Source organism: Helicoverpa armigera, chromosome 18 (genome assembly GCF_030705265.1).
Source record: "Helicoverpa armigera isolate CAAS_96S chromosome 18, ASM3070526v1, whole genome shotgun sequence".
Taxonomy (NCBI): domain Eukaryota; kingdom Metazoa; phylum Arthropoda; class Insecta; order Lepidoptera; family Noctuidae; genus Helicoverpa; species Helicoverpa armigera.
In genome coordinates, this window is record NC_087137.1 from 9,796,670 (window position 1) to 9,807,305 (window position 10,636).

Below are 10,636 nucleotides of genomic sequence, written 5' to 3' on the forward strand. Positions count from 1 at the left end.
GGCAGATGAATAAAACATTTTTAATTGGTGTTTCAGTTAAGTTTACAAGAACATTTGACTACACAAACTGGCTAAACCACACTGGTTTCACATCGTATACATTCGGCGACAGAATTCAGTAGCATTAGACTTTTCATTCCACTGCTGGGTACTGATTCCGAACATTTACCTACTAATTCGTGAGAGAGCGTTTTTATAATACGACCAAGTTCCGATGACAGCTGTATTAAATAAACAGTTCTGAAATAAATGCTACTTAATTTAGTTGTATGATAATTTACGCATTGAAGTTAACAAACTCACACTAGGCTCTCTAGTCACCGAATAGACATTTTTTGCGTATTTTCGCAGACGAAGCTGAGTTTACGATCGAATGAAAGCTGGTCATAAATGATTTAATGTAGGATTGCATTATAAAAAAGTACTATCTGGGCAAGACAGCTGAGGTAGACAAAAAAGAGTGAAAGTAGATTAAGTCTTCGAATAGTTTTATCTGCAAAGCTATAAAAGTAATGTGTGGATTTGATAATATTTCTGCTTACTTGCTAAGTGCTACTTTTATTGGTGACTGAATCGTATTTTTTTTACTGTGTAAACAGTTAAGTTGCTCTATTTAATTAAGTACTTATAAGTTTTTCAGTTGTCAAGTCGCCGATTCGACCAATAATGGCCGGCAATTTCACGGCCGGTTATAGTAATATCTAAATCCTAATCACCCTTACTAAGCCTACGGTCTTATAATCTGTACTGTATTATATCAAGTTCGGATACATTTATTCTGTTTCCCCCCATTTCTTCTTAACACTACGCTTACTTATTTCCAACGCAATGTACAGTCACCACCTTCAAACCCTCGCCAGGACGACCTACATCATCTGACTACGAGCAAGGAGACACAAGTGACATGAATGAATATTCAGTCGGCACGTGTTGAAACTTTAATGAGGAACTAGGCACCACTTGAAACACCATAAGCGAAGGAATTTCTTAACATCCCACTGGTTATTTAGGACGGGAAAAGTTTGGGGCTCGTTAAAAATATGAGGATGTCTGTATGAACTTGTCTGAGGCACGTGTCTTTTTTTGCGACGAAAGTACCACTTTTTGTCCCACCTTTTTTTTAAAATTAAGTGAGGCCCCGTTTTTTCTTATAAAAAGTCAAAGTCGAAGTCAAAACTGTTAATACACAACTGGACAAATTAAATTTGCACTTTTTCACATCAGTAAATACAAAAGGACAGCACCCACACAAACGGCCTCTTTCCGAACCCGAACCACATCATACATGTTACGGCAGGAAAGAGGAAGCGGTGATGGATGAACAAACTTCCTAACTACACAACAGTCTATCTACCGGAACGAAAATGAAAGTGTAGTGAAACATTTCATTCCACTACGATTCCAATCTTTCAACAAACAAAGACTAACTTTATACATAGAAACCCTATTCAAAATTCCAAATACTTTATCTTAATCTAAACTATCCAAAATAACCCGAGACATAAAAGTCTTTAACATACTACCAACACATTAAGAAGAGCAAACTACACTCAGGATAACATTAAAACAGAAGATATACAATCTCTTTGGTGTAGTTTACCAAAGACAAAACAAGTGGGCGCATAAATCGTGAACTGTTGTCTGTGGAGTTGAGGCAATTCTCTTGTTGGCGCGAAATCAGACAGAAACATGGCCGCCGCGGTTTGACTGCTGACTTGATACATTATATGTGTTTAATTATAATGTAATAGTCTTGCAGCAGTTAGGTACATTATTCACACGATTTCATATATGTATTATTAAACTAACTTTTCCTACAGCTTCGGCCACATCTGAGAGGAACTTTATCACATTCCTAGATAGACAATCCGTCACGCGCTTTAAATAGACAAACTTAGACATGAAGATTTTAGCAATTGCAATACCTACTAGTTTTCATATCTATAAGTAGGTAAGCACTTACTTAAAGTTTTAAGTGGTAGGTACTAAATCTTGGGCAAGCAAGGGCTAAGATTAATATTTATTTATGTATTGAAACTTTACCTAATGTTCATAAAATTATTATTCATCTACAGTAACATGATTTGGTACCTACTTCACAACTACATAACAAACACTTTTTAACCAAAGAAAGAAAACAAGAAAAACTCCCGCCAAAAATGTTCCCTAAAAAATAAAATACTGCATTTTTCTTCGCCCGCCATTTTCGCGTCCTCATTATTTTGAACAAAATAAGCAAAAGTATTTGAGCACGCATCCTTTCTCTTGGGTCCTGAACACTGTCACATAAATTAACAACACATGGTAAAAACAAATGAAAATTATACGTAAAACCCAGAAAAAAACATTACTCATAACTTTAGACATGTTTGGTTGAGTTCTGAACGAACAGTTTTCATGTATTTTTTCTGGGTTAGATTTTTTAAGCGGATGTCTGCTTCGTGAAGTGTAAAGCATCTGTCACTTCTGTCAGTTAGGAGAAAACTTAAAGATTTGTCGGAGATAGTCAATAGTACGGTCACTGAACGAGCCGCAAGCGCGCCCTCTGGTGGCGTTTTCGGTGAAACAACAATTTGGCGCGCTTGGCGGAGTTGTGGCGGTCAGCGCGGCGTCCGCGGAGCGCAGTCTTAGTTCAGTCTTAGTTCACTCTCGGTTGAGCCTTCATCGAGTGTTCGTTGGAGTCGTCGCGTTACTTACGTCACGGCTAGTGTACCTAGTGTTATTGCCTAGCGTTGTAGTACCGTTGTAGATTCAAATGTAAAGGTTCTTCTAACCTGACAGACAGACATGTGTTGCTGGGGAGTTTGTTCCGCCACTTCTTCTCCCCAAGCCAAAACACATAGGAAGTGGCGAAGGGCGGGCGTTTTGGGGGATGTCTTTTGTTCTGACTAATTTGAATAAACGTTTGAGTTTTGAGTTTGTTAAAGTTTTGAGTTCGTTTGATTTATCTCTTTGCTCGATTACCCTACCTGATGTCGGACGATAGTGCCAGCCATCCTGATGTTTTGGCGCCTCCGACATCAGAAGTGGGATGCAATCCGAATGCCCACATGTGTTAAAAATTCGGAACGCAAAGATAAATTTCTACCCACGAACAAAAAAAAAAAAAAAAAAATTGAACGTCGATAATTTTGAAATGTAGGTAGTAGAAAATTGATTGGGAATTTCAGCGAAGGTACAAGTATGGTAACCACGGTTATGGTAATGGTATCGTTTTCCATTGTTACATGTCAAGATAGTTATTGAGGGTATGCTAAAAAATTAACCGAATTTGTCTTTTTTTCATGTTTCAACAATGACGGTGGTTTTTGTGCAATTCGGCGAGAAAATTACGACGTTGAATGGAGCATGCCAGCTGCCAGGAGCCCAACGTGTCGTGTGGTATCGTGAGTTCGGAGTGTTGGTGCTCGTGCATCTCCGTCGCTTCACGTTCGCGAAAGTCGCTGTACTGCGCGCTATAGCGATGTGTGCATTGTCACGCACGTTGAGTGGAAACCCGGTGAGACCGATCCATTTTTGGTTTATTTTTGTGATTAATTGTCGTAAGACACTAATAACCTTGAGAGGCAATCTGTCTCGTTGATGTCCTAGTTGGTGACCTAGTTTTAATAAAAAAATTAAGAGCGCAATCCAGTTAAACTTGACCCTAAGTTTAAAGGGCCATTTTAAATTCTTGAGTTACTTGAAGGCGATCGCTATGTTTTGAAATCTTTAACTCTTAATAGAACCTACGAGTATGCCCATGATCGCATTAGAAGGATGCCCCAAGCTGAGATTCCAACTGAATTAGATTTAGTTGCTGTTGATTTGGAGGTCGATGACCCATGCGAAGGTACTTCATCGAACTCTAATTAGTGCACGCATGATAATTGTATCTGACTGATGATTGCGACTGATTTTGTTCGAATTTATTTCGCCGATTTTATTTCAAGTTAATGCTACTAATTCCATTGCAAAGTTCATTGTTCAGATGCAATTCCTACCTTACCATATCAGTGAGAAGGACTGATATCCCTTGGGTAGATCCTAGGAGTGTTCCAGTGAGAAGGACTGGAACACTTGTGTCAAAGATATCGTCATTTTTCATCTTTGACACGCCCAGTGAGAAGGACTGGAGCCTATCGATTCCTGATTGACTTAGGTCTGTCTGGATCATTTACATGGTGCATTGATTCGAGATTGTGTGATCTGATTTCGATTGATTTTAAGATTGTGGCATTCTTTCTAAATATTTCGTTTCTATTTTGTTTAAAATTATTTTGTCAGGTAGGCCGAGCTGAAAAGTTACTCCAGTTTTGTTTTCTTCTGTCACCAGGTACAATGTGTAGCCACACGAGGACGTGTGTATGTCAGTTATGGCCGTGTCGGAGATAGTCAATAGTACGGTCACTGAACGAGCCGCAAGCGCGCCCTCTGGTGGCGTTTTCGGTGAAACAACAATTTGGCGCGCTTGGCGGAGTCGTGGCGGTCAGCGCGGCGTCCGCGGAGCTCAGTCTTAGTTCAGTCTTAGTTCACTCTCGGTTGAGCCTTCATCGAGTGTTCGTTGGAGTCGTCGCGTTACTTACGTCACGGCTAGTGTACCTAGTGTTATTGCCTAGCGTTGTAGTACCGTTGTAGATTCAAATGTAAAGGTTCTTCTAACCTGACAGACAGACATGTGTTGCTGGGGAGTTTGTTCCGCCACTTCTTCTCCCCAAGCCAAAACACATAGGAAGTGGCGAAGGGCGGGCGTTTTGGGGGATGTCTTTTGTTCTGACTAATTTGAATAAACGTTTGAGTTTTGAGTTTGTTAAAGTTTTGAGTTCGTTTGATTTATCTCTTTGCTCGATTACCCTACCTGATGTCGGACGATAGTGCCAGCCATCCTGATGGCGCTTCCGACAGATTAATGTATTAAAAGCTATTTAATCAATACCTGTTTTATAAGATACTGTATTGTTGTGTTTAACCTAATTAAGTACAGCATTTTAAATAGTTATTAGAATTCAAAATTCATTCAGACATCTTCTCATTTTTGAAGCGAAGATTTCTCATCATTTCAATCAAGTCTAATTTTAAATTGACTCAGACTTATTTAGCATTCAAATTGGATGCTAAATTGGATGTAGAGTGGTCTGCATCATCCAATGTCTGGAGTGTAAAATGCTAAACATTCCGTATTCAAAAATTCGTTCTACAACGAGACTTTTGTCAGCGTTTTTAAACATCGAAACAAGGAGAACAAAATGACTAGCGGAGATGTCATATGTTACTAGCTCAGCCCTTACACGCTTTCTATGGAACCCGCCTATTATCCTACTAATATTTTATATGCGAAAGTCCGTTTGTATGCTACGCTTTCACGCAAAAACTACTTAACCGATCATCATGAAAGTTTGTACACATATTTATTCTTGGAAATATTAGATACTTTTTATGAACACACCACGAGCTTGTTTTCAAAATAAAATCACCAATCAATCAAGACCAATCCTTGACAGATTAGTTTTCATTTAACAAGGTATATATACCCGAACGCCTCGTTAGTTCTAGTAACTGATCGCGACTATCGTGCTTAACAATGACTTAAAAGTAGTTACAAGAAGGCGCCTGACCTACCTTCCTTGTGGCATCTCCGCTATCTTTCCTTCCTCCGTGCATCGAACAGACTGCTTTGTGTTAACATTTTACAAAGTCCTGTTTTAGTACTTGCATGGAAACGTCTAGAATTTGAACTTGTTTTACAACTAAGTGTAAGAAAAGGTAGGTATATTGTACAGGACTTCTCGTGTTGAAGTTTCTCTGTAAAGACGAATTCGATCGAAGACAGTACGAAACTTATACTATATAACTGCATCGCCTAGTCAAGATACTTATTCTAAGCTTTAAATAATATTAAGACCATTCTTACCTATGAGTATTTAACTCTCATTTAACTTTATTAAATTTACCGCACGGCGCTCTGAAGTTGGCTTCTAATGAACAGCGCCATAGACAACAGTATTGATAATAGACAACGCTCATGCTACGGAGCCGCAAAGTTACTTGATGAAACTGTATTTTCAGCGTAACTGCAATGTTTCATTACCTACCTGCAAAGTTCATCACAATCAATGTTCGTAATGTACCTATCTCTCACATTCGATACCAGGCAATTCACAAAACACTCCATTACCCCCAAATTAACAGCGTAATAGTCAATTCATCAGTCTTTGTCACATATTACTGGGCCGCCATTTTGAAACGTTCCGTTCCCTCGTATTTCAAGCAAGAGGGCGACATACTGTGAAATTATATACCTACGTGATTTAGAGTATTTAAAAAATGGACCCGCCATAACCAGTTACCTCTTTGTAAATGACGAAGAAATACATGAAATGACGACCTCATGCCGACCTCATCAATGATGTTAGCGCAATGGTCATGCCGGAGTGCCAAACTGATTGTCCCGGGCTCAATATCCAGTACGGTCAACATGTGTGATAAGCTTGCTTGTTGGTTGTGTTCTAGGCAGTTTATCACTAGTGTTAGCACCCATAACGCAAGCTTGCAAATAGCTTACAAAGGGTCTAATCGACCGTCTGCAACATAAAAAAAATACTGCCTATTAATGTGCGAAGCTGTGACAGCGGAACAACGCAACAAATAGTGATAGCTCACATGCATTTTCGATCACATCGTTACACATGCATACTACAAAATTGACAATCACGAGAATAAACTCGACACACATATGGGTATCTGTGGCAATGTACCTTTACCTTTGAAAGATTGAAAGGCACGATAAAGTTACCGCGGCTCTAATACATAATGGGCCTAAGAAGGAACATGATGGGTTTTAGTCAGTAAGAGTCTGACAATCCCTCACGCTGAACCACGGAGGGTCGTTGGATGATTTCCTATAAAAAAGCGGTGTCTCCGGTTCTTTAAATGCTCTAAGCTACACATAGCAATGATATTCTTGGAATGAAAAACGAGATCTATTTGTAAAAGCATTTTTAAATAATGACCCTGTTTTGATGAGCCCGTTTTTTGACGAAAACGTTTCGTTTTGTCAAAAGTGAACTCGTTTCGTAAAACGATTTTCCGAGAAAGATACCTGCAGAGATTCTATCTAATTAATTACATATTATAACGAAGATAAATTTACATGTAAAGCTTTAGAAAATAACACAATAAAATTATCGATAAACGTATCAATTTACAAAATATTTGAAGAGCATAGACAACAAGCTTCTTGGATATTCCAAGAAATCTCAATGAGAACCGTGTTCAAGGCATTTTCTAAGAAAATTGAGGCAAAGCTTCAATAACAAATTGGCATGAGACGCGTATATTGTTTATTATTTTCCATAGAAATTACGTTATTGAAAAACCTTATCGATTTACTTGCTTTAATGAGTGAACTCAGGTTTTTATGTCGTGAGGGCAAAAGCGTGTTACAGATACTAGTGAACTAAATACAATGCCTATAAGTGAGAAACTGAAAAATCGTTTTTATATCTACCCAAAAAGCTCCGAAACTACTGAACTGATCTGAAAAAACTTTCACTGTTGGGAAGCTATACCTATACCTATACGAGTGACATAGCTAGGCTAGGCATTGTATCGGGGTAAGGAAAGAAGTTTCCACAGTTCGCGGATGAAACCGTGGGAAATATACATATACTTACAAGACACAAAAAGCTGTAATCTTACTTTGTACAAAACACATACAAATGATATTTTAAATAAATAAGTACCTAAACAAGACCAACCTTACCCAAAACCAGGGTTAAGCTAGAAATACAAATACAAATACAAACACAAAATACAAAATCAGTAGAAAATACCCAGGTTATCACATAAACGGGTCTGACGGGGCCCATCGGAGGTCTGTACAAATAAGCATTGAGTGTAGGGACCCTACAATGTTGATGCTATTTGAGACAAATCCCGCTTTTATTTTGTTGAGAATTCTGATTTGATGCTATCTGAATTGCTGTTTTGTAAGAAAAGGAGGGAATTTAAATATTTTGTGATATCTTTGGGTAAATGTTGGTGGAATTTCAAACTATGTCTTATCATACATGCAGTTTCATATAGGTTGGTATTGTGTATAAATGAAACGCAAAAAGAAATAACGATAAGCGATAAAACACAGCTACATACAGAAAATATCTTCATGCACGAACATAATAAAACATTAGTTTATGCTTCTAGTTACGTACGCATTCATTTTTTAAGACCTTTCAAAAATACCATTTTGTACCTACTAACTATTATAAAATCAGGTACGTCTACAAAAGATAAAAAAAATTACAACAACAATACGGGGACAAACCATTTTCCCCTACATAAAAAAAAGAAAAAGTCTTGTCACCCCAATTTTAGGAGACCCCGAGATTAAAGCCGAGCATATTATAGGATATCACACCATTCACAACAGTTGTCCGCTAATAATACTCAGCTCGGCCGGGATTTCGCGCCAAACGACCAAAATGGCACCCAACAATCTTCAGATTACAAAACTGGACACAGAAAATACCTAAAACCCGCCAAAATATATCCGGGACTCTCGTATTTTGTTTAAAAATGATTCAAAAAAGAGTGCACTGCCCGGGAATCGAACCCGGGTCGCAAGAATGGGAATCTTGCATGATACCACTACACCAGCAGTGCGATGCTGCACAATGTTAAAAATAGATGTATGTGCCGATATGCAGTTGAATGCACTATTTCTCTTGTCGTGTATTGGTAGTGTTTAACAAGTGTGTTGGAATTCTGTTATCGCGTGAATGGTCAGTAGTCCTACTAACTACCTACTTATTTAACACTTCATTGAATGGAATATGCATACATTCTTGGTTATTAAAAGACTGTTGATTTTCTTCATTTGGACAACAAAGAATGTTTAGGTTCAAATCTTTACAAAAGTTGTTTTAAACTTATCAGCTGAGATAAAGCAACACTTACAAGCCGAATAATTAAGGACGACATGGTCGAAGACACACCCGAATTGAAAGAAACCTATAGATTAACCCTCCTCAATACCTACTTAAATGGACTTCAAAATACATACTTATTACCTTGACATAATATTCTTTATCACTATACTCACTTTTCAGCAAACAGGTTAAAAATACTTACCTACAAGCTCGTCATATAGAAAACTAGCTCATCTCACCAAAGAGACCTAACTTCGAAACAAGTTGAAAGTTAACTTGCACAGTTCTAAAGCCATTTGTGTTTCTTAAAAAGCGATACGAGAATTCGTAAGTTTCAACAGCACCTAAAGTTTTACATACATGCATAGGTACCTATTTATTCGCTTACCTACTTCTACATGACAAGAATTTAACTTCTAGAATGTGCTAGCAGGATCGCAGTTACGCAAAGTTTGTAGAGATAATGGCATATGTAACAGACTAAGAACATTAAGGTACCTAGTGAGTAAAAAAATATATTTTATGTGTCTTTACTTCTTAGTGATAAATAAGAAAGAAAGCATGTATAAATCTATCAAGACCGCATCCTTACTACAAAAGTTGTATCTTCAAAAGACAGCAATTAATAACAAGTTTCGGGAGCCCTTGACCCAGTTTTGTCCCAGCAGTGACCAGCATGCGACCAGACCACCAAACAACCCTTAAGGAAGGGAAAACAAGATGGCAACGATAAATAACCATAAAGTTTGGCTAACTTCTCAACTGCTGGGAAGACAATAAACTATTGCACATACATACCTTTGGTTATCAAGTAGCTGTTGTCTAAGAATATTTGAATTATTTTTTGATGATAGAATAAGGTTCTTCAGTGTCATATCACAAGGCCTACCTATGTTTTCAGGTTTTCAGGTCAGGTTGAAAACTGTAAAATCTTTGCGTAATCATTCGAAAGAGTTACTCCTGGTCTTTAGGGGTCTATAGGGGTCATCAGATGTTTTCACATCTCAAAAAAAGGGTTGAAGATGCAAAAAGTCTTAGACGTACCTATAGCAACCTACCCAATCTCTCCAGAAAGTTTACTCTATCTCGATTTCGTATGAACTCTAATGGAGATTCTAATACCAGGTAAAGAAGCTCCAAAATACGCTATCTGAAGGGAGAACGACAGGAAAATAGGATCTTTAGAAAAAGGCAATCCAACCAGTGCTCACCTAACATTTTATAGGTACACTCCGGTTACTTTCATAACTTCAATCAACACTCTGCACCCTTTTACTAGCTGTTGGCCAAACAGCCATAGCAACAAGTCATCAATTCAAATTAAGTAAGTATCCTGAAAATACTGAAGTTGGTGCCGACGCCATTGTGGCCAGATGGAAATAATTCGTTGAATATTAAGCGCTTTGTAAAGAGTTTCGACTGGCTTGCCCCTTCTTTATGAGTGACGCTTATGTTTTTTGTAAGTGGTAGATTTTTCTTGAAAAAGCTTTACGTACTAGCGCTAATCTCAAGAACGACTGCACCAATTTGAAATATTCTTTTGATTTTAGATAATGGAGGAAAGTTTTAAAGTTGGTTGTTATCAGGGGGCACAGTATCAAGCATTTTTTTCCCACTTTTTGGAACCGTGCAAATAGTGTGACTGCAAAGGCCTATTTGAAAAAAAAAATTGATTTAGATTTTTTTGTATTAAGTATCTAATTTATCAGTGTTTTTTCTCTATTTAGCCA

General features: G+C 37.8%; 1 non-coding gene across 1 annotated transcript; it reads right to left on the reverse strand.

The window, feature by feature from the left end:
• Positions 1-8,569: 8,569 nt before the first annotated feature.
• Positions 8,570-8,640, reverse strand: Trnag-ccc (transfer RNA glycine (anticodon CCC)). Its single transcript has one exon. It is a non-coding gene; the product is annotated as a tRNA-Gly (tRNA).
• Between the last annotated feature and the right edge of the window lie 1,996 nt (positions 8,641-10,636).